The sequence below is a fragment of the Parus major genome, chromosome 5, assembly GCF_001522545.3.
Source record: "Parus major isolate Abel chromosome 5, Parus_major1.1, whole genome shotgun sequence".
Lineage (NCBI taxonomy): Eukaryota > Metazoa > Chordata > Aves > Passeriformes > Paridae > Parus > Parus major.
This window is the reverse complement of record NC_031774.1, coordinates 58,427,516-58,451,826: the sequence shown is the minus strand read 5'-3', so window position 1 is coordinate 58,451,826 and position 24,311 is coordinate 58,427,516. Positions and strand designations below refer to the sequence as shown.

Here is a 24,311-nt window from a genome sequence, read left to right as displayed (position 1 = left end):
CGAGGCCTGTGGGCCCGTTTCACCTGCCAGGCAAAGGCACAGCTTCCATCAGCATCCACCTCATTCCACAGCCTTTGTTTGCTCCGGAGAGTTTGGGAGTGCAGCGGGATTGCAGCTGAGTGACTCCCAGGAGGGGAATACTGAGCTCTCCCCAAAGCATCGTATCTTTGATACCGGGTGCTGTGGAGTGGGTGACTTCTCAAAGATGCTGTGGGACAAATAAACAAATGGCTTGCTCTGGGCAACAGGGCCTGGAAGTGAAACCAGGCTCCTCATTGCCAGAGGTCAGAAGAAATGATGGGAGGGTTTGTGCAAAGCCCTGGGGTGATGCCAGCCTCCCTGCTGGGATGACTCCCCTTTGCCAGCTGCAGCTGGGCCCCGTGGACCTGACCAGCACCAGAACTTCCCTGTAGCCACCGCTAGCTCAGCTGTCCTGCTGAGCCAAAAAACGTGCTTTTTCCTGTGTTTTCCCCAACATGTTTGGGATTCTGGGGAGCTGAGAGTTAATGTCAGTCCCCCAGCGATGGATCTGCATGGGTGCCCTCGGTGGCTTCTTGGGCTGTTTCGCTGTCTCCAAGTGACTGACAGAGCATCACTTTCCATCTCCGTGGGTACCCACAGGTCTGTGGTCAGCCACTGAGCTCAGGCAGGGGAAAGCAATCTGCCCTGTGAGCACTTTGGGAAGGATCTACATCAGAGAGAAGGGAGAAGAACTTGGGGCTCTATGTAGTCAGAGCTGAAAAAATCTGGTTTATCTCCTTCCCTGCAGACTCCACAGCCTGCTGGGATGTCACTGAATGAGCCCCTGTGTGGTCTGTGCTGCAGGCAGGGCCGACAGGCAGTTTTAAGACATGTAAGGGAAATTGAAGGACAAGCTCTATTCCCAGTCATGTCTGGTCTCTTTCATGTCCTGGAGGAGACCTTGAGGTGTGCTCTGTCTGCTTGCCTTGGGTCCCTGAGATCCCACACCTGCCCATTGTGCCAGCTCCGGGAAAGGGCACGGAGAGGGATATGGTGGGAACTGGTTGGAACTGGGGAGGCTGAATGGGTGATCCCTGTGCCCGGTGAGTCTGGGCAGTGGGAATCCTGCATGGGGCAGGTCTGGGGGAGAATGGTCCCCACACATGGGTGGGGAGATCCCTGGGGGGACCTGGGTGAGGGAGGTGATTGGGTGGGGTTTGTGTGGATGTACCTGTGTTCCCTGCGTGTGGAAACCTGGGTGGGAGGATCCCTGTCCATGGGTGGGGAGATCCCTGGGCATCCCCCTCTGGGGGAACTTGGGGTGGGTGATCCTTGGGGATCCCTGCCTGCTGGAAGTCCAGGTAGGTGATCCTCAGGAACAGGTGAGGGATTGCAGCATGGGAGAGCTTGGAGGTGGTGGGATCCCCGCGTGTGGGGAGTGTGGGTGGTGATCCCTGGGATCCCTGGGATCCCTGTGTAGGGGGAGTGTGGGTGGTGATCCCTGGGATCCCTGTGTGGGGAGTGTGGGTGGTGATCCCTGGGATCCCTGTGTGGGGAGTGTGGGTGGGTGATCCCTGGGATCCCCGTGTGTGGGGAGTGTGGTTGGGTGATCCCTGGGATCGCTGTGTGGGGAGTGTGGGTGGGTGATCCCTGGGATCGCTGTGTGGGGAGTGTGGGTGGGTGATCCCTGGGATCCCTGTGTGTGGGGAGTGTGGGTGGGTGATCCCTGGGATCCCCGCATGTGGGGAGTCCAGCTGGATGAACCTCAGGACCAGGTGCGGGATCCCCACGTGGGGAGCTCGGGGGGCGATTCCCCAGCGCACGGCTGATGCACCCACACACGTGGCAGAGCCGGGCGGGCTCTCCCCGCAGCCGGGGCTCCCCGCGGCTGGGCTGCGGCCGAGATCCGTGCCGGGCAGGGCCGGGCGGTGCCGGGGGCTCCCGGCCGGGGCGGTGCCGGTGCCTTTAACGCGCGGGGGGGCGGCCGCAGGCGCGGCGGACGTGCGGGGCCGCCTCCTCCCCTTCCTGCCGCCCGCGCCGCGCAGCACCGGCCGCTCCCGCTCCGTCCCCGCAGCCCCGGCCCGGCCCTGCCCGCCGCCGTCTCGGTGAGTCCCGCCCGGGGAACGCCGCGGGCCGCAGTGGGGCCGGGCCCTCCCGGCGAGGGGCGCTGGGCCCAGGCCGCGGCGGGCCCGGGGCTGCGGCCCGGCCTGGGGGGGGGGGTCCGGGCGCGGCCCCACGCCGGGGAGAGGCCGCTGCCGTGGGGCCGGTGGGGTTCGGGGGGCTCTGGCGGGGTTCCTGTGGGGCTCCGGTGCTTCCCGAGCGCATCTCCCCGGCGAAGCGGGGCAAGCACACCGTGGCCGCGGTGTTCCCGGAGCCCGCTGCGTTAAACCGCACGCCGAGGGGCGGCTGGGCGAGTATTGACGGCCGGAATGTGATTCCGGAGCCCCGGGTGAGGTTTGGCGAGAGGCGGCTGCTGCAGCGCCCGGGTGGCCGGACGAGCTTTAATGAGCATTGCGCTTCATTACCGCGGTCTGGGCCGCCTTGGGTGCCTGTGCTGGTGTCAAATGCTCGCAAATGCCGCTCCCCAGCCTCGTGTTGTCACTGGTGTTTCGTTTCTGAGGTTGCCCTTTGGTACAGCCCCGGTCCGGGTTGTGTGCAGCTCTGTTAACCCTGGAGGTGTTCATGCCCCCATCGCCTCTCCTCTGCTCACAGCTGACTCCCTTCTTCCAGCCTGCAACTTACGGGGAAGGAAAGAAGAGTTAAGGTGACAAAGCTACACCTTTTGTACCCGGCTGCCTTCAGTTGATGAAGTATTTTAATTGAGTAGGTGGTTATTAAGAATAACGCAGCTTAGCATCTTTTCTGCATTAGACAGTGACAAGTTCTGCTCTGTAGTGAGGGGCATCCACCTATGTGCTTTAGGTTTGTCATTTTTTAACCTTTTTCACCCCCACACCCTCCCCGAGGCTCTGCTGTGTATTTTGAGGTCACTGTTAGAAAACCTCAAAGATAATGCCTTGCTTTCTGGAAGAGGAGCTGAACTGATACCCTGCTGTAGATCTTTTCTGTTTAAAATTCTCCCTTTTCCCCTCCCTTGTTCCTTTAGCGTTTCTGTTGCTGCTCTGTCCACCAGCACAAGTAGTATTTAGTTGGCATAATTATTCTATTTGACATCTCTTTACCTATGACAAGGCAAAAATCTCTCGCTGGGCAGTCCAAACTGGTTGCTGCAAAAGTTGAGAAGGGATTCAGTTCCTATGTTCCACCTCGTTTGAGATGTTTTTCCTTGCCTTTTCTCTCGGTGGATCATTATCATCCTCCTGTTTGGCTTGGGCTGGAAGCGTTTCTCTGCCTCGTGGACCTCTTGCCTGTAACTGCGCTGTAATTTCTGCCCACGAACAGGCCATGCAACTCGCTTTACCACATATTTTTTCTCTTGCCTCATATGCTGATGCTGCTTTCTGCATACTGTGATTAAAATAACTTTCGTGTGTAACTGCAGCAGTGAAAGGTTGGGGATTGGAGAGAACCACTAATTCTCTGGTAGAGTTATTACCAAATACCTTTTTTTTGCTAGTTTTTTTCCTTATTACCCCCCTTTTCTAGCTGCTCTCGAGATGATGCTTTCTGCTCTCAGAAGTAGCAGCAGGAGGTTCTGAAGGACACAATGAGATTTTAATTTTATCCTTTATCCCCTCCGTCACAAAACCCTGTCACAGACCTGATGACTACTTTGTTTTTGAAACCCCTTGAAGAAAAGGGAAAGACTTGCTCAAGCCTGTGTAAAGCTGTGGTGTTGCTTGGTTAGCTCTGTAACAGCTTTCATTTGCGTCATCTGCTCTTGCTGTTGGAGATTTGGTGGTTATGGCTCAAAGATGTCTCATCATTCTTGACCCTGGGTGCTCTAAACCTAGGGCTAAATAAAAAATCCCTTAGGAACTGGAATTCCCTGTGAATTTCAGAGATGATGGCCAGGTCTGTGTTTCAGTTACACCCAAGATCCTGTGAGGACACAGGGGACAGGACATGTGTTTTATTTTAAGCATCAAACTTGGTTGCTCCTAATCCCTTCCCCTGCTGCTGCCAAGGCACCCACCTCTCACCATTGACTCTGTGAGGCTTCAGCTCCCAAGTTTAGTTCCCTGGTCATACCCCAGTGACGTGCCTGAGTAAATAGTGTGAATGCCCCCTGTGCCATCCCGGAGGGATGGGGAGGAAGCAGAAGGCAGAGTGGCAGGAGGAGGGAATTCTTCATCCTGCTCTTCACTCCAAAAGCTGTGGCAGCAGCCCAAATCAAGTTTAGTTTCCCTGTTTTCAGCACCCATCCGTGCTGTGGATCCCTTTCATAACATAACTACCTCCAAGGTGAAACTTGATCAGTTTATTCTTTCTCCATCTCTGCAGGAGAGCTGTTGGAGAACCTCCTTGAAGGCTGGAGCAGTTGCTGAATTTCCATCCTCAAGGTGTTTGTGGCCTGTTTGTGTAATTTGGTTTTGGTTCTAGTGTTTCCATTTGCTTTAAATGATTGTTTTCCCTCCCTGATGTAATTAGAGCAATCGGATCCCCTCTTGACCCCTTGTTTTCATAGGTTAAACAAGTTGAAGTCTTTAAGTCTCCTTGAGTTGTTCTCTTATCGATATTCTCAGGATTTCCTTGTCAGTGACAACCTTTTGCTTTTACCCATTAGAACCTTTTCAGTATAAAGGGAATTTTATGCATCTGTGTTCAGCTCTTAAACTTCCTGCTCTGCATTGGCAAAGCAGCAGGATTGGGCTATTTTTAAAAGTAGGAATATTTTGGAGGGGGTGATTGCTGCACTAAGCTCACAAACTTTTTGACATTCCTCGGGTGATTGTTTCAGGCTAATGAGACAGGGAGTTGCTGGGCTAAATCTGTCCCAGACAAATCACTTCTTGTTAATGACTGTGCATAAACTATGGAGATGATAAATTGGAGAATTACCAGCCCATGACTCCCAGGAATCTGCTTCTCCTCTCATCATTATACAAGATGTCCAAGCAAATAAAACACATGGGGACATTTTTTAAAAAAGAAGTATTTATTTATGTTTTTAGAAATGTAAAAGCTTCTTCCTGTTCGCATGCCTGAACTACAGCTGGTGGCAGGAGAGAGGGTACTTGGGAGCTTTGAAAACTTCCTATTTCTTGCCAGAATGGAGCCTTTAAAGTATTTTCTTACAATGTGGACTCTTTGGCACTTTTTCCAGGCTGATGCCTGTGGTCTGCAGTTTGGGAATGCATCTGTGCCTGCTGGTGTGGGCACTGCTTTAGAGACTGATTCCTGCTTTTTTATTTTTTTTTTTCCTTTCCTCCCATTTCCAGTGATTTCAGAGCAGAAGCAGCAGCCCTTTCATGGATAAACACCATTCATTGATCTGGACTCTGCTGCTGCTGCTTGCAGTTGAGGAATTTTTACCTGGTGGAGGGAGGAAGCAGAATGTATCCAGGTGCTGCTGTGAGATAGTCTACAGGCATCTCCAATTCCTACCATTCCTCTGCAAGGATTTTATTTTCCTCCCTCTGTGTGACAACTAAGCAGCACCTGGGCTGAGTTCCCTGTGTTTGAACTTGTCCTCTCCTGGTCACTGCCATGCCTGTGTTTAGGACTGCTTCATCTAATTAGATTATATCAGAATGAATAAGTGAATCTCGATAAATGAGCTTATGGGGGCACTGTCGGGTCAGCTCAGTCCCTAAATATAGGTCCTGGGCAGAGGGCAGGCTTGGTGCAGGATCTCTCCATACAGCAAAATTAAACAGAGATCTCCTGGGAGTGCATAAAAATTACACTGCCTTGACCATCTTGTCAGCCTGGATGCTCCAGTGTCTTGGTACAAGAAATACCAAAGTCCACCCAAATACGAAGATTCTTTAATTAAAGCTTGGTGCGCAGTTGGAAGGGGAAGTCATGGCAGTGGAAACTCTAATAATCTGAGGTGCTAAAGAATGCAAATCTCATGATCCTTTTTAATGCTTCCATTTTAACTAGAGGTGAGGGTTTTTTTTTTTTAAAGTCTCTTAGATACTCTTAGATAGAAAACAGGGGAAAAGAGGAATGGTACCTGTTACATGAAAACTTTGGAAACAATCTCTAACTGTACTAACACAAGTAAAGAACATTATCTCCTTGTGTGGTGCAAGAGTAATTTGAGTGCTCAAGCCTTGAGTTTTGCTGTGGAATGAGTGTGGGATGGGAGGGAGGGGAGAGGGGCTGGAGCTGTAAGGTTTGTAGGGTAATCAAGAGTTACTTCTTTTCTGCAGTGTTCTGTTTTTGTTGGTGCTTTGTGCTCACCCTGCTTATCAAAATCCGCAGCTCTAAATTGCTGTTGCTTAAGAGAAGTAAAAGTAGTTTCTTCCCCTTTTCATCCCATGAAGATTTCTTTAGAGGAATAGCATTTTTTCTGTTTCAAATGAAAGCTCATCTTTGCTCATTCATCACTGGGGCTGCATTGTAACTTGGAGAAAGTGTATGTAAATCAGTCATATGGACAAGCTACACATTTTGTTGCACTGATAATCCCTATTATAGTGTTGTCCTCTGCTTGCATTTACAGCTCTTTGATGCTGCTCTCAGGTGTGCAGGATTTTCACTGATAAAGAAACACAGGGAACAGCTCTTCTTGCAGGGTATTTTTCTCTTTTTTTCATTGGACACTCTTCCTTCTGGCTGATCCCTCTGCCTGGCTTCCCTGTCTGGCTCTGCTCACAGCCAGGCAATCCTGCAAATCACTGCTCTGCTGGAGCTGCTGCATCACAGCTCCCCTGCTGCAGGAAGCAGCTTTAAGCCCTTTTATGCTGTGAAGTTGAGGAAATAGAGCAAAACTCCTGTTTTCCTTCAAGTTGCAGTTGAATGAGTAATGGAGCATCAGGGAAGGGCTCTTTTTCTCTCCGAGGAGTTGTGTTGATGTTATCCAGCAAAACACAAGTTCTGGTTTTGGGTTTACACCTATTAATTGAATAGGTAACCTTCTCAGCCTGCCTGTCTGGTGTCCAGCTTGTCGAGCATGTGTTGAGTGACCCAGGGAAAATCAAGCTGGAGTTCAGAATTATGTGGGTGTCAAAGGCTCTTAAAGCCTGGTATATTTATGCCTGTGATTCATGGTGCTTCCAAAAACAATCCAGCTCTCATCCTGCAGAGGGGAAGTACCTCAGTCCAGTGTTATCAACTTTTGCTTAGCTGCCAGAGCAATATAAACTCAACCAGAGTTATTTTGGGCTTCTTATTCTTTTGCTTCCAAATCCCAGCCTACAAGTTCCTTGTAGAAGAAATGCTGGCTTAATTCTGTTTTATACTCTCCCTTATGGACTGAAAACGGCTAAGCAGGGTATTTTATTTCGGTGTTTAGTACATCTCATTCCTGTCTGGGGTGTGAAAAGATGTCTTTTGTCCGCTTGCTACCACACAGGAAGGAAGTTGTTGAGTCTGGGAGATAAAAGCTTTATCTCCTCCCCTGCAAAGGACAAGCTGCCACTCCTGGGCTGGCACCACTCTGCTCTGTCCTGCCTGTAGTTAGGGAAGAGGGGAAAACTTTCATGGGAAAATGTGAGTGGACTCAAATCTGTTTGTAAGTGCGTAGCTGTCAAGGAAGATGATGACTAAGCTATTGCACAAGGTGCAGTTCTTCAGGGAGCTCACCAGGATTGGACCGGATCATGACTGACTCATAAGAGAGCCTATAATATCAGTCAGCTCCTAATTTTAATTATTACTGGTTTGATCTGACCACTGGCCATGACTACTTTTCTTTCCCAGCCAGTTTGCTGTGGGGTTTTAAGTTGGACAGTCTACTTTTGCTAGCAACAAATTAAAAAGTCCAGTTTATTGGAGGAAGTGAATGGTTTCCGGACCTTGGGTGGGAAGTCCTGTGTGGCAGGAGTGTTTAAGATGTCTTATGTCTTGCATTTGGCTCACATGGGTGTTTCTCCATCAGGCACCTGCCCTGTGCTGCTGCCAGGCTCTGCCACGACACTTACCTGCCCGTTTTACAGAAGGGAAAGCAGAGGCAAAGCAGGTGAAGATGCCTGGAGGTCTCCAGCAGAGCAGCTGGTGGTGTCTTTTTCTTGGTCCCATCTGAGACCTGAACCCAGTGACAGGAGAAGGGGGAATGGATTTAAACAAAGAGAGGAGAGATTTAGATTAGATATTAGGAAAGAATTGTTCCCTGTGAGGGTGGTGAGGCACTGGCACAAGTTACCCAGAGAAGCTGTGGCTGCCCCGTCCCTGGAAGTGTTGAAGGCCGTGTTGGACAGGGTTTGGAGCGACCTGGGATAGTTGTTCCATGGCAGGGGATTGGGATGTGATGATCTTTAAGGTCCCTTCCAATCCAGACCATTCTGTGATATGATATGAAACTGCTTTCCTGCAGCAGCCAGGACTGTTCCCATGTGCCCCCTTCCTTTCAGGGTCTCTTCCCTGGTGTGTGTGTGAGGCCAGGCCTAGCCCCAGAAAGTGATGTTACTTCTTGCCTCCCAAACTGATTTGAAAGGCTGCCTTGGTGTTTAGTGCTGCTTTGCCCTCTGAGTTATCACTTAGTGTTGCAAGTGGGCATCCCAGCTTGGTTTTCATGTAGGCATTGCCTTTAATTCTCTGTGAGGACCTAAAATCTGGTACATGGAACCAGTTGCAGCATCTCTGCTGCTCCTCTCTGCTTCAGCTCCAGGTGTACCTGAGAGCATCACCATGGCTACAGCAGCTCATAGCCACTGCTGTGAGCTTTTACAGGGCATTTTCAGATCTGAGAAGTGATGGGAGTTTAGGGTGCTATGCCAGGAAGGGTCCTTTCCCCCAGGACTAGGTGGGAATTCTTTTGCCTCCTTTAGCTTGCTGTTCTCCAGGGAGAATTTGTGTCCTGTCCTTGGAGCAGGCAGTGTCTGCAGTTCTCAGGGGCGTGTGGTGCTGGGAATTGGCAGCAAATGGAGTTTACAGGTCAATGCTGTATCTCCTGTCACACCTACTGACCTTTGCTTGGTTCAGCACCTGTTGGCAGCACAGGTGGCTCCAGGTGTGATGGAAGGACAAAGGACTAAGCTGCTTTTTCTCTTCATGCTGCCTGCTTTTGTTTACAGCAGTGGTTGTGGAGGTCCATCAAGCTTTACTTCTCCAAGCTCATGGAGAATTGTGCTAAGAAGGTTCCTCCCAACCCTGTCCCCAGCATGGACAATGAGCAGCCTTGTCCAGAAGAGAGGTGGAGGTGGCATCTCAAAGCCTTGGAAACAACCAAGCTGCCTGGAGGATTTATGGAGGTTTTGTTAGGATTTTATTGGGTTCTCTGGGCTTTCCCACGGCAGCTCAATGGGAGTACTGACAGTTTTTCCTTGTTACCTTTACCTAAGGTCACTTCCATATCTTCAGCCTGTGCTACACTACTGCTAGGATTGGGTTGCATGCTAAATTTAGTGAACCTTTTTACAGCTTGGTTTGTGTATGTAAAACCAGAGGGTTTTTTAGAAGCTTTTTAAGGGGTTAGAGCCTGGTTCAAGATGCCCAACAAGGCCAGGCTTTCTTTGCACAGGTGGCAGCACCCCAGGCCAGGTGTGGGAGGGTTCTTCTCTGCCTCAGTGTACTTCCACACAGGGATTTGCTGAGGTGCAGAGCCCGTGGGTGGGAGGGAGGGCTGTGGAGGCACAATTAGAACTTGCATAACATGGTCTGCAGTCTGAGGCATGTGAGAAGTGCTGGCGAAGGGGTTGGGTTTCAGAAGTTTTAAAGGCTTGTGAAAATTCTTGATCAGATGTTTCCATTACAATCCTGCCTTTTTCGGCCCCTCCCCTCCATCTCCAAGTTTCTACCTCTTTTCCGATGCTGTTTGTGTGCCAAAAGAAGAATTTATTGGCTTCAAGTCTGGTGTACCTATTTCTAACTAAATTTTTTAATCCTTGCTTGGCATTACAGGCTACTGGAGCAATAGTTTGAGATGTAACTTAAGTTGGAGGCAAATAGATTTAGATCTGTGTGGTTGCAGTGAAATGTTTGTTCAATTCTTGCACGCCAGAGGAGGAGCAGATTGTGGGACAGCAAAGCAAAAGGAGTGAGAACCCAGAGAAGCGTGAGAGAAATGACCTCAATTACTCTGCATTTCTACTGCTGAGCATTTTTAGGCCTTTTTAACAACCTGGCATGTTCTTGAGTTCAGATCAGTGCTGAGCACGTTGGGGCGGGTGTGTGTGCTTGTGTTAGGAGGCCGTTTTGGGGGCAGAACTCTGGGATGTTGGGTTCTTGATTTCAACTCAAAACTCTTCAAATATGCAATTCACTGTTTCCAGCTTCTCTAGGAAGCTCCTGCAGTCTTTGGTCACAGGTGAAAAGAACCAGGAAACCTTTAGAGATGTGCTCTGAACATGCCTTTTGCAGGGTTCTCGTGTGGCTCTCAAAACTGCACTGAATGTGGGGCTATGCAGTGAACTGGGCTGTGGAACTGGGACCAGTAAGGAGGGTTGCAGCATCCCCTGGGCTGCTGCTGCTCAGAGGAGCATTAACAACCCTCAGCATCACTCATCTGGGGCATCAACATGAGGAAGGTGGTAAAAGAAAGCTACTTCACCATATGGTTCGGGTGTGATTCAAGCATTAAGCAGGTCTGTGGAGGAGCTGGAGCCCTTTCCCTGCTGCTGGAGGGGAGTCTGGTCCCCTCCTCTGGGTGTTTTAAGAGGCAAATGTTGCCTTGGGGTGTGCTGAAACACTGCACTGATTCCTGAGTACATGTGACCTTCTTAATCTGCCTGCCAGAGCCTAAAGGATGCCTAAAGGTGATGACACCAGGAGATGACACCAGCTGTGTATCATTTCTTCAGCTGTGAATGCCTTCAGCAGACTGGTCAATGAAGCACAGAGGTTAACAAGGTGAAAAGAAGCCTTGTGGGCAGGAATGTGTGGTGCTGCTGTTCAGGAGCACATCTCCTTGTTGTGGAAGCTGAAAGGATGGCATCTCGGTGGGGCTGTAGCCAGTGAAATTCTTGTTGTAGTGCAGGAGGTGTTTTGGATGGATGATGAGGTGAGCTCTTAGTGCTGCCCTTGATAAATGAGATTCGTGCAGTGTCTCAAAAGAGAGCAGAGAAAGGCCTTAACACTTCACCTCCCTCAGCAGGGAAACGGCCACAGTTCTGCAGCAATTTCTAAAACTTCATGTTGTGCTTTTAAATAGAGTTAGAAGTTCCAGCTTGTGATGCAATTTTTACTTTGAAATGCACTGGTGTAACTTGTATGGTGCCAGTCCTGCAGGGATTGCTTCTAAAGCCTCTTGTTCCTAAACCATTTTGAAACTTTATTTCTAACAGTATTAACAGCACCATATTCTACAACATGAGGGATCTGGCTTGGATGTAGAAGTGCTGTCTCTGTGCCTGCATGATAATGTGCTTTAGGATAAATGTTGAAGGACAGCTCTGCTATGGAGCAGTCAAACTAACTCTGTCTACTGTGGAAGTTTTCATGATGGAAGTTTGTTCAGCCTTCAAATTTGCAAATTTCTGCTGGAGCAGAAAGTCAAAATATCTGCTGTAGTAAGCCCCATCACCAGCAGAACCTTCTGTGGTTCACATTCCGTCCTGAGCATACCTCTAAACATTGCCTGGCTTCAGAGGGTTTGTAAGTAGAATGCTTTAATCTGGCAAATGATTTTAAATTTAATGCACGGTTGAAATAAAATCCAGCCCTCTTTGGAGTTGTTGTTCCTAACGTGACTCTGGATTAAAACTCATTGATTGCTACCAGCAAAAGACTGGAATTAAACACAGTGCCCCTGCTCCATGCAGAGGCTGCAGATTGACCATTACAGCACCGAGCACCTTGTTGGATTGAGGATTGCGAGTGTTTTCCTGACTTGAAGCCCAAATGCAGCCATGGCCCATTGCTGCCCATTTGTTCCCCTGCCAGCATTGTCCTCTGGCTTCAGCCCCTCCCTGCAAGGTGGGAGCAGAGGAAGCAGGGCAGGGTCCTGTTCCTTGGGTGCAGTTCAGGGCAGCAGAGCTGTTCATGCATAGAAGGGAGGGTAGCAAGTAATGCCTGCTCAAGCCCGGCTGTTTGGATTTTCCAGTGTTTTTGTGTCTTTCTGACCCACGACTTTGGTGTAGAATATTAAAAATAGACATGCTGATGCAGTGCTTACCAGGCTGTGTAGGCTGAAGAGGAGGCAATTCCAGCCTCGTAGTACTCCCTAAATTCTAGTTTGATAGTTGTGCATGTTGGTGATAATTTCATTTATGATGCCTCTGTCAGTTTACAGGAACTTTGACTTCTCTGTGTTTAGTCTCTGTTTCTCTGGTCATCCAGCCTGTACTTGAAGGAAGCTTTCTTTTTAAAATCTTGGGGTTGAGAAACTAACTTAACTGCATATCCCTGAGCTTTAAACTCTTGGCACATTTGAAAAATCATTATCACTCTGTGAACTTTGGTTGTTTAACTGATAGATACTTTTCCCCCTTATTCTTTTATTGTACTGTGTGTGGTGACAAAGAAGAAAGATCTTCCCTGTTGATTCCTCTCTGTTTGCAGCTGAAGAATTATCCAGACTCAGTCTGATGATGGGGTACAGCAATCTTGTTTCACTTGATGCTCTCATTTAGCTACATCTGTGCCACATTGACAGTAATTTTGATACAGCAATCCCATGTTTTCCCTTTAGAGACAAGTGAAATCACTCAACTCCTTAGACATAATGTGTGCAATAAATAATGCCTTGAGACTTCAGGTAGTTAGAAGAAACCACATGAAAGCATCTAGATCTGATATGATTCACAATCACTAAAGTTTTGATTTCCCTCTGAGCTATCAACTCTTCTCTGCCTTGCAGCCTGTTCCCAGCACAGCTCAATTTCATTTTCCTCTAGGAATTTGGGTAGATGAGAGCATCCGTCTGCTGCTGGCTTCTCCTTTTGTCCATTGCTGTTTGACAATAGGATTGTCGAGTCACTGAGAGGTTAATGAAGCTTTTTTTCTTTTTGTCAGTGGTCCAACCTCTTTGTATAGCTGTGTGGAACAGCACACTGAACAGAAATAATGGGAAAATCTTGTTGCTGGAATGACCGGGGTTGTCATTTTGTGATACCAGGGTAAAGAACTGCTTAAGCTTCAGGCTTCTGGCTGTGTTACGGAGCGGCTGAGCACAAATCCCTCGGCAAGAACATTAAATATTAGTTTCTCTGTGTTCTCCTTGTGTCCAACAGTGCTGGAGCAAGGAGAGAGAATCTGAATGATTACAGTCGGTTCAGCAGTAGCTCCCATTTAGTATTTAGGATGGTTTTGTTACGAGCCTTTTGGGGTTTGGCATTGGAAAAAGGGTAAATTGTAGCCCTTAATTATGAAGTGTGGGAACAATTGGAGCCGGACAGACAGGCAGCAGTCCAGCTCCTCTTCCTGAGTGAGCAAAGCTTTTGTGCTGTGCCATCCCACTGCACAAATGACCATGCCGGGCTGTTGCTGGATTGATTGGTTTTGATCCCTTTTAGGAAGGGGTTTGGAAGCTCTGATTTTAGGTTTATCACAGTAGTCAGGCTCCTGCCCTGTTGCTCTTGAGCATTCCTGTTACTGTGGCTGCCACAAAGAGTTTCCCATGGAGGGGAGCATGGGATTAAAACCCAGTTGTTAAATCCAGTTCAACTGGGACATCAGTGTCTTGCTTTCTGTGGGTTCAGTGACAAAATAACTGTGATGAAAGATGTGAAATTGCTGTGTTTTGCTCATGCAGGGAATGGGGAACTTTGAGGGGGAATTAAGCTTGGGATGGTGTGGGATGGATGGCACGTGGGTGAGCTGTGACTTGCTGGATGTAACCTGGGACACTTCTCCTGCCCTATCTCTTATCAGCTTGTGGATGAGGCCATCCAGCAGAGCAGGGTGGCACAGTGGGATTTACAGGAGTGTTTGCTGGTGGCAGTGCTCCAAGAAACTCTCACCTTTTCCCTCCAGAGCACCTCTCCAGGCTGGGTTTTCCCTACAGTTCAGGCAAAGTGCATCTCTTATCACTCAGACCTTGCTGCTGACCCCAGCCGTGCCTCCTTTCCAGGCTCTCATTGCAGCAGAGCTCATGCTGAAAAATGGAAAATACAGAACTCCTCTTTGGGACACAACTTCACTTTTTTTTCTCCTTTTTTTTTTTTTTTTTAAATTCCCCTCCTGGGAGCTGCTGAGCCTTTGTGGTGGCTGGTGTATGCATGGCCCTGCATTCTCCTGTTGGGAATGTTAAAAATACCAGCTACAATTTTCCCTTTCCACATACCAAAATATATTAATGTGCCGCTGCTTTGATTAGTCATTTCCTCCTCTTTTGTTCCTTTAGCAACAGGGTAAAGGGACAGTGTGTGCACACTTGAGTAAAATCTTGTCTGGTTAAGAAGTCTGAAGCTAAATAGATTCTCTTAGGTTAATACCTGTCTTTGTTGGCAAAAGACTTCTGTTCTGATCCCTTCAATATACATTCAAAAATAAGTCTGGATAAAGTCACTTTTATGGTGTTCAGACTAAGAATATCCTTGTGTGATTTATTTTTGTAGTGGAAAGAAATTCTGATATGAACAAGATTAATATTCTTACCATGAATTTAATATATTCTTGCAGGAAGACCTTTGGTGATACATTGCTATAGGAAATTTTCCAAATTCACTTATTTTGGGGTTTCTTGTCTTCCTGCTGTCCCATCACCTTTGTGCACACATTGTTCCTTCCCTGAGCTCCTGTGAGACCTCAGTGTGGGTGGAAACTTGGTGAAAGCAGCAGTGTGACACTGTTGGGCTGTGCGTGGCTCAGTTTGGGGGGTAGTTCTGGCAGCCTCTGCCCCCTTGGGGTGTGGGGGTACAAAGGTTAATAAATCCAACCTATAGGGACCTGCAAAAGTTGCTGTGAGCAGCTTGTTTGCCCTTGAAGGCTGGGTATTTTTTGCTTCTCTGTTGCTGTGGCTGCCTTAGTGAGAAATTTGGGAGAAAAGCTTTAGCACCAGGCGGTCTGGAGAGCTGAAGAACAAGTGGTAGGTTTAAAACTTCCTTGTGTGTGTGCAGGAATTCAAGTGAATAAGCTAAAAAGTTGCCTGGCGAGTATAGCTAAGGGCAAAGTTGAGTAGAAATCTGGAGAATCGAGCAATAAATTAAGACTGATCTCTTCTCAGTTACATCCAAACTTTAGAAACACAACCCATAAACAACATGCCATCCTCTTTAGCAATCTGTCGTGGTTTTCCTGTCGCTCTGGCGCCGAGGGCGTCTGCTGTGCCCTGGATTCAGACGGAGGACAGCTTGTGCCTGCCTGGGGAGGTGAGGCTTGGGCAGCCTGAGGGGAAAACTCTGGTGCTGGGGATGTGCAAAGCTTGCAGAAAGGGAATTTTACTTCTCCTGGGATGCACAGGCAGGTAATACACTCGAGTCTTCTTGACTCTTTGCAGCTCTTGTATATAAAAAGCTGGGTTGTTTTTTTGAATGAGCATGAGCCTCCCAGTACTCGGATACTCGGATGCCATTCATACTTTCACAGAATCTGCTAAGGCAAAAAAAAAATAAAAAGCTGAACCAAAGGCCTTTGCTTCTTTTGTTTCTGTCTCCTCTTATTTTACATTTCTTTTTTAAAATATTAACAAGAATTCATAATACAGGAATGTATATTTATACAGTTATATTTGCTATATACACTGGCAAAGGGAAAATGGTTAATTCCAGCTGTTTTCTCTTTGCAGATTGCTGTGAAGGTATGAGAGGAATTTGAGTACTGAGAAGCTGCTGCTCATACCTGCTTTCCTCTGTTATAGAATCATGGAATGATTTGGGTTTGGAAGGGACCTTAAAAGCCGTCTTATTTCCACCCCATGCCAGGTGCCCTGGACACCTTCCAGTAGACCAGGCTGCTCTAAGCCCCATCCAAACTGTATTTGAACACTTCAGGAATGGGGCAGCCACAGCTTCTCTGGGCCACCTGTTCCAGGGCCTCCCCAGCCTCACAGCCAAGAATTTCTTTACACACTTGGAATTGGGTGTAAGGAGATGAAAGGGATGTAGCAGCCCTAAATTTCTCAGGAGGTGATCTTAATTATTTTTTTGGTTTTACTTGGAAGTTGGGGCTCTGCCTCATTTGTGAGCAGAGGGTGGTCAACTGCATCATTCCCATGGGTGCTGCAGTCCTTGTTTTAATTGAGTTAAAGTAATAGAGCATGGCAGGGGTAGGTGCAGAATGAGCATACACTAATGCACCTTCTTCCTGTGTCAGAAGGGGGTTAAGCTGTATTAGAGTGAGCAAACCCAGCTGGGCTCAGACCTGTATTGTATCTGCCCTGGCTTTTTAGGGACTGGTAGCTGCTCCCTGGGGCTTTCTATGGGTCCAAGGTGAAGATTAGACTGTGAATGCCTATTTATACACTAGATCACAAGAGCTGTCTTCAGGCCTTTGTTGAGGTGCACAGCGGCTTTAAAGCTGTGTAAATGGCTTTGGTGTGTGGTAAAGCTGAGCTGCTGTGGAGTGTCACAGCAACCCAGATTGTACAAACTCCTGTGAACTTCCCAGACAGCTAATTAGAATAAAACCAGGTGTGGCCTGGTCCCTCCCTCCTGTCCAGGTGCTGGGCAGAAGCAGATTTCAGGTGTGGTTGTGTATGTTTAATGCTTTTGCCTGTCTGACCCAAGAGCCTTGGCTCGAATCTGGCTTGTGCTTTTGGATGAGCTCGTGTTGCAGGAGATCCCTTGATGCTCAAAAACTGCACAACATATGGAACTGCTGCTCAGACTGGGAACCTAAACTCAGCTCTGGCCATAAATCTGCTAGATTTGGCTCTTATTTGTAGTATTATTTTGAGAAAATTCTGTGATCTTTTTTTTTTTTATGCCTTCCTATTTTGAGAAGTATCACTTCCCAGTTCCCTGTGCACGGAAGCGGGTGGTGATTGAAGAGCAAATGTCTGATCTGGTCCCTGCCTGCGTGGAGAGCAGGGAAAGGGGAAATGCTTACCCAAAAACCTGAGCTGGCTGCTGGGGTGTTTAAATGCCTCTCAAATAGTTCAGGGTGGTGTGGGCAGAGCACGTCTGTACATGAATGCGTGAAGGAAGGAGCTGGGGAAGCCTCAGGGGTTCTTTGGAAGTAGTGATGGGAAGATGCAGACTTGCTGAGTAATTCCTGCTGGAAGAAAGAAACCTTTGATTTTTACAGGCACTTTGGAGAAAGGTAAAGATAATTTGTTATCTTCTGACTCTGGAGATAATAGGTGTGTGTGCCTGTTAGCTGCTAGTTATTTAAAGAGGAAACTTGCAGTTTCTGAAACCTGGTGGAGCCAAGGGCATTTTTTGCTGGTCCTGATGCATGCTTGCTTTTATCCCATGTAACATCCCCTCACAAATACTGCAAGGAATGTTTTGGATTCCTAAGACTTTCCTGTGCTGAACAATATAGACTCATTTAGGTTGGAAGAGCCTTGAAAGATCAAGTCTAACTATTCCCTCAGCACTGCCAAGGCCACACTAACCCATGTCCCCAAGTACCACATCCACATGGTTTTTAAATCCCTCCAGGGATGGGGACTCCAACACTGCCCTTGGCAGCCTGTGCCAGTGCCTGACCACCCTTTCAATGAAGAAATTTTCCCTAATATCCAAACAAAACCTCCTCTGGTGCAACCTGAGGCTGTTTCCCCCTGTCCTGTCCCTTGTTCTGTGGGAGCAGAGCCTGAGCCCCCCTGGCTGCACCCTCCTGTCATGGGGTTGTGGAGAGTGAGAAAGTCCCCCCAAGCCTTCTTTTCTTCAGGCTGAACCCCCTCAGCTGTCCCTGGTGCTCCAAACCCTTCTCCATCTCTGTTCCCTTTTCTGGACAAGCTCCAGCTCCTCAACATCTTCATTTTCCTGAGGGGCCCAAAACTGCCTCTAGGACTGGAAAATCCCTGCCCTGGTCCTGCTGCCACACTATTCCTGATACCAGTGTATTTGTGCCCATGCTTTGCTGAGCCCAGTGACAGCTGCTGTGACAGGGTCTGTGCAATTTGGGGATATTTGTGTGAGCTTCCAGGCAGGAACGTGGAGCCTGGTTTTCCTCACTCTGTGCCAACAGCAGGCGTGTGCACGTTTATCCCGGGCTAAACGCGAGGCTGCTCGCTCCGCTTTCGCTGATGCTAATTCCAGTTCTGGGCTCTATCCTACAGCCCAGGTGGTTTCAGGGCGTCAGCTGCTGCCTGCTGAATCCCTGCCCTGCACTATCTTGTAGGAACTTGCCCAAACAGCCAGGCTTTGGTGGAGGTACCTGGGTGCTCCCTACTGCCGGCACTGGGACAAGATCAAGGACATCTGCTGCTGCTACTGGTGGCAAGGTGGTGCAGCCGTATTGCGCTCCCGGCTTCCTCTCGGTGCTGCTGCTGCATTTTGTCAGGTGTTTGCTCTGAAGCTGTAGTAAAAAAATCCTCAGAAAGTAAAGGCTTTTGTGGAAGCAAAGCTACTCTTTCTGGAATTTAATAAAGAGCTTGTCTGTGTTAACTAACATCAAGCGACTGAGAGCAGACAGAGCCCAACAGATGGTACAAACAGCGGCATGTTTGGAATGGAAAATATTTACCTAGAGGGTATTTGAAGTACTGAGCTTGTGCTCTGCAAATGGCTTAATTGTATCAGTGTAATAAAGTGGAGAGCAAGATTTATTGACAAGTTTTGCTCTGCTCTTGCTGTCAGCACCTTGGAGGGGGTGTCAAGCACTGTTGAGCTTCCCTTGAACAGGTCTCCTTCCTGGGAAGAGGAGTTTTAGCACCCGAATGGCTCAGTTGGTGTTTTGGAGTGTCTGCAGCTTTCTCCTGTGGCTGCACAAATCATGCTGTCAGGGCAAGTATTGAAATGAAAAATTCAGAGCTTGAAATGCTGTTTATTATGCTTCCCCTCCAGTCTTGGGTTTGGGAGGATTGGTGTAAACTGAGCATGGAAATACAGATATAGAACTATAAAAACTAAAATTATATTCTTTAAAAAAAATACAAATATGTAGGTTAAATTTTACCCTGAGTAATGTGTGCAGTTTGAATGCCACAATATAAGGAGGTTATAAAAGGTATTGGAGAGTACCCAAGGCCCATGGAAGTGGTGAAGGGTCTAGAGGGGAAGCCATGAGAGGAGTGGCCGAGGTCACCTGGCTTATTCAGACTGGAGGGGATGAGGCTGAGGACAGCCTTCATCCTCGTCTGCAGCTTCCTCACAAGGGGAAGGGGAGGGGAAATGCTGATCTCTTCTCCCTGGTGACCAGCAACAGGACCTGAGGGAACAGCTGGAGCTGTGCCAGGGGAGGTTTAGGTTGGATTTCAAGAAAAAAATTCTTCCCCAGAGGGTGCCAGCACTGCCCAGGCTCCCCAGGGAATGGGGACAGCCCTGAGGCTGCCAGAGCTCCAGGAGGGTTTGGATGATGCTCTCAGGCACAGGGTGGGATTGTTGGGGTGCCTGTGCAGGGCCTGGAGTCAAACTCTGATCCTTGTGGGTCCCTCAGAATATTCTATGACTCTCTTCTGTAACTTTCTGATTCACCACTGGGATCAAAACTCACAGGTCCATTTAGACCTTCAGCTTTTCTGGCTGCTGAGTGCCTCATGCATGACTTCAAACTGTGCCATTTTAGAGGTGACCCGTGAGAAGGTTGTGTGTGATCTTACTGGAAGCTGTGCCTTTTCTTTACGTAGGTGTCAGGTGGGGTTTATGTGCAATACCTTAATTATCCTGTGAAAAAACTGCTCAGTGTTGGTGTTGTCTGGACTGGGTGTTTTTGGGAACACTTCCTTCCCAGTGAGGCTGACCTGCTGAAGTTAGCCAGGTGTTAATGAACTCAAGCAAGTTTGATGGGCTAAAATCCCTGCCTGCTCCAGCAGCTCTTTCGTGTCACATCGCAGCAGCTCTGCTGTCTTTTGTGTCTTATCTTGGGGCATGAAAAACCCATCTTGTTTTTTCAGTAGCACACAGCGCTGCTTAAAAATCCCCAAACTAAATCAGCCTAAGCTGTAATTCTGCAGTTTTCCCACACACTGTACTAACACTGATGTTAAATGAACTACTCTGAGGTTTTTCTGGCAGCCCCCCATTCCTAGAGCTTGAGCCCAGCAGTGCTTTAGTCAGGTAATACTCACGAACAAGTCATGGAGTTGCTCTTGCTGTATGAGTTTGGAATAGCTGAACTTCTTGTTTAATTTCAGACCTTGCCTGTGGCAGATGTGGGTTTAGTTGCCCAAGTTGCTGGGCATAATCTCTGGAAAAGCTCTGAGGGAGGATGAGCTTGGGAATGAAGCTGTTTTCAAGAGGATCCTCTTTGCAGCTGGCTGATACGAGCGTGTTCCAAACTGTGTGCAGATCAGGGAGAAGAAAAACAGTGCTATCTGTTTGAGGAATTTATTGAATCCAGATACTGCTCTGAGACTTCTTGCTGTGTTCCTAGTGGCTGTTGGATGTGAGCTGCTTGCCAGCTTGAGAAAATCCCAGGGAAATATCCCAATTAAAGGAGCTGTTGCCTTAGCTAAATCATATGTGGTATCTCTTAAACTCCTTAGTATTTAAAAAAAGGCACCTTGGTACCTGTATTTCCCCCCTTTAATGTTAGTTTTTCAAAGAGGCACAAATCCCTGGAGATTATGTGCATTTTAGGACCCAAGCATTTATAGAAGCCGTGCTTCTCATGTGCTGGGGCTAAGCTATGAGTGACTCATTAGCCAGATGGAGCTATAATTTATTTCTATCTTCTCATGTAAGTTAATCCCCTGGACCTAAACTGAATGAATATCCTGTGAAATGTGGTACCTTCACAGAGTGAAACTTGAGATATAAATTCAAAAAGGCAGAGGGTGGGTTAGAAAATCCAGGGCAGCTTGAACTGCAGGGGAAGTCAGGTGCAGGCAGTAATAGCGCACTGGAGTTCAGAAATAGTTATTTTTCTGTGGCACGGGGAACAAAAGTGCAATTCTTTTGTTAAAGGCGGGATGGGAACAGTAACTGGGTCTGTGCACTGCCTGGGACAGATGCAGCTTGTTCCCCTTTTTCAGAATGACTAAAGGGATGTTGTGAGGTCTGGAATTTATGGGTGAGACAGGAGCCTGTCTGCAAGGGGGGAGCCTGGCACGGGTGCTGGACTCTAAGAAACGTGATCAAGAGCAGGTTGAATATCAAATAAGAATGAAAGGTGAGTATTTAACCAAATACCTTGAAATTTAAATGCAGTTGAAGTCACTGTGCCATCTGTAGGGAGAGGGAGAGCAATGTGATTGCTACTGGGAGTGCCTTGCCTGGGATTGTGGGTTTGGGTGGGTGGGGAGAGTTCTCTGAAGGAGCTGCAAGTGTTAAAAGTCCCATTGCAGCACTTCTGGAGGAGAAATGCCTTTTTTTTTTGTGAGAGTTTCTCTTAACCAGGATGGTAAAACTAAGTGAAGCAGTTAAGCTGGTAGGTGAAGGTGTGTCAGTGTAGCATTTGCTTTTTTCTGCTTTAATAGATTGAATTTCTTCATCCTATTTCTTTCTGCACGGCATAGGATTTTTCTTCCCATATAGATTGATTCTTTTTCTTCCTAGATGGCTTGTCAGTGGAATACAGAAATATAAATGGAAATGATGGAACTGTTTTAGTAATTGTAGATTGTCAGAGGACTACTGGAAACTGTGTGTGAGCCAAAACACTGCCAATTTACCCCATGGCAAGGATGCCACTTTATAAAGACATTTTGACAGGGGGTGGTATGATGGATGTTGTTCTGTCATTCTGCATAGAGCCAGCAGCAGTGGGAACCTCCTAGAGTGAGTTTTAAATACTCTTGCTGGGCTCAGATGAGAAATTAATGTATGACCATCAGAGCAGAGCTTTGGCTTGCTGTTCCTGTATGCTTAATCAATTCTAGTTACACCCAGAGACTTTTATTTAGATTTGGGTTTTGTTTTTTTTTTAACTGTACTTCCATGTGAAAAACTGGGTGTGTGGAGTTCAGAGATCAGATCTGCATTCCTCTGGTCAGTGTTTGGGGTGGAAAGGTCCATGTGGCTCGTGTTTGGCTTTGCTCTGATGAGCAGGAGGGGAACAGGAGCAGGATTGGGGCCTGGGGATGCTCTGGACTCAGCACTGCAGTGTCATGCTCCAGATCTGGGAGATGATCCCGTTTTTGGTGAAATGCAGGGAGGGGGGATGGAGGCTCAGCAGAGCTTGTCCAGCTCTGAGATCAGACCTCAGCTAGTCCAGCACGCCTTCCCCACCCGGACTAGCTGTTGTAATTATGTATTTATGGCTCCTCTGGAAACAGCTGTAGCCTTTAAGTGTGTCTCTCCTCTCTGGTCTCAGAGCAACAATCACTTTGTGGAGGAGGTCGTGCCTCGATGGCCATGGTGCCCTCCTGACCCTCGAGCCTTGAACCTCTTTACCAGCACATGTTACCCTGAGCCTGGGGTTTGCCCTGAGCATCTGGTGTCAGATGTGGGAAATGTGCAGGGACTGGCAGGGTGTGAGTGTCCATGCCATGAGTTCATGGCTGGCTGTGTGCTGGTGTCATGAGCTGGGCTCTGCTGGGCTCCTCCTGCTCGGCCATTGCGACTGTTGCACTCATGTGTTGTAATGATCAACTTAATTACACTTGTGAAAAATCTGCTTAATTACATATTTACTTTGGGGATTAGCTTCCCCCCCCCCCTCACCGTAAGCATTCAATATTGACTTTGGCTGAGACAAATTTTCAAGATCTGCTTCCTTCAAGAGATGACTAATATTAGATTACTTAGTGCAGGGAGCTGGGTTTATCAAGTAGCTGTAATTAATAATTTTGAAAGCTCCAGCTTAGTTTTGAGCATCTGTGCTTTTTCTCTCTGAAAAGACAAGCTTTTCTTCCCTCTCAGCCCTCCCAAAACTTTCTGTGCTGGATGTAATTTTAGACCCTGTAATTTTCAGTGAGCTGTGTGCATTGCAGAAAATAAATACAAACTGGGAGGAGACTTAATGTTAAGACAACTGATGAATAATTAGTGTATTGAAGTGTTAGTCTTTTATTTGGATAACTTAATATCCAAATTAGAGTTCCCAAGCCTTGCTTTCTGTGCTGCTCAATGCACTGTACAAATATATTATCACAGTAACTCCTCTCTGTCCAGAAATTATTCTATGTAACAACTATTCCCTCTTGAGCCAGTGCCAGACTCCACACCGAGCTCTCTGCAGTGTGGCAGGATGGCACAACCCACTTGGTGATAGCAGCTTCCAAAAGACTCAGGAATTGAGTTAAAACAACTTCAAATGAGTAAAATCTTCTGCCCAGAGGCAAGGAGAGTCTGTCCTCTCCCTGCACCACGCAGCTTCTCCATGGACTTTATTCCCTGTGCCCTCAGTAGGCACATCTGTTTTCATTTTTCAAGCAGCAGTAAAAATATTCTGAGCAACCTGGCTTGAATCCCTTGCCTTGCATTCCCAAGAGGATGGGTGTCCCCAGGGATACTCGAGTTGAAGAGTCATTTTTTCTTGTGTAAAGGAAAATGTAGTTGTGGCATGTGCTTCCCATGATGGGGTTTAAACTGAGTTGGTGGATTGGGAATTGCCTAATTAGTTTGGATTATGTCTGGATTTTTTTTTTTTTTTCAATATTAGGTGGTGGTTGGGTTTTTTTGGGTTTATTTTCCTTCTTGGAACAAACAGTCTGGAGAAGATTTGGATTCTTCCTGCAAAAAATCCAGGTCTGTTCATAGCAATTAGTTGTGAAATGGGAAAATCTGGCTTGTTTTGACTCCAAAGTTAGTTTTTTTTTAATGTTGTTCTGACTTTTTTTAACTGTGGTTCCTGATTTCTGAAAAAGAAAATAAATAAAATGTTTGGGACAAAAATATTTTTTTCAGCAAATTATTCTGGAATCTGGTCTGTATAAGTGCCTTGGAAGTTTTATACCATCACATGTTCAAAATAAGTAACAGATCTCCCTGTTCCCCCATAAATGTATGGAATTTTCGTGAGTGTAAAGCTGGATTTTAGGCTTCAAAAAGCAGTTTTGAAAACACCTGATTGTTTATGGTCAACTAAAATTCAGAACTCTCTCCTGTCTTCTCCTCATTCCACTTCTGACATAAATCTGGGAAGAAAGGGAAGGTGAAATTTAACTTCTACTTGCCAGGATAAGAATCTAAATTCATTATGTCTGATTTATGTAAGAAAAAAATAAAAATAAAAGTGGTGTTTTGCATGTACTGGTCCTTGTTTCACAGCCTCTGGAAGTGCTGACACATGTATTTCTGAAATCAAAAGTTTTAACTTTGTGATAGTCATGTGGGAAGAAAGAGTGAGGAAGATGAAGAAAAGCAAGGGAAGGGAATTATTCTCTCCTCAGATCAGCAGTCTGGCAAATTGCACTTCTTCCTATCCAAGCCAGCAACTTTGAAGCTGTTCCCTGGTTGATATAGTTT

The 24,311-nt window shown here is 47.3% G+C and overlaps 1 protein-coding gene across 10 annotated transcripts in view; it reads left to right on the top strand.

The window, feature by feature from the left end:
* Window positions 1-2,022: 2,022 nt before the first annotated feature.
* KTN1 (kinectin 1) overlaps window positions 2,023-24,311 on the top strand; it is a 74,375-nt gene continuing 52,086 nt past the window's right edge. For all 10 annotated transcript variants that reach the window (XM_015631398.3, XM_015631392.3, XM_015631393.3 and 7 more), the window contains exon 1: window positions 2,023-2,066. The gene's annotated coding sequence lies outside the window, so the exon portion shown is untranslated. The remainder of the gene's footprint in view (window positions 2,067-24,311) is intronic.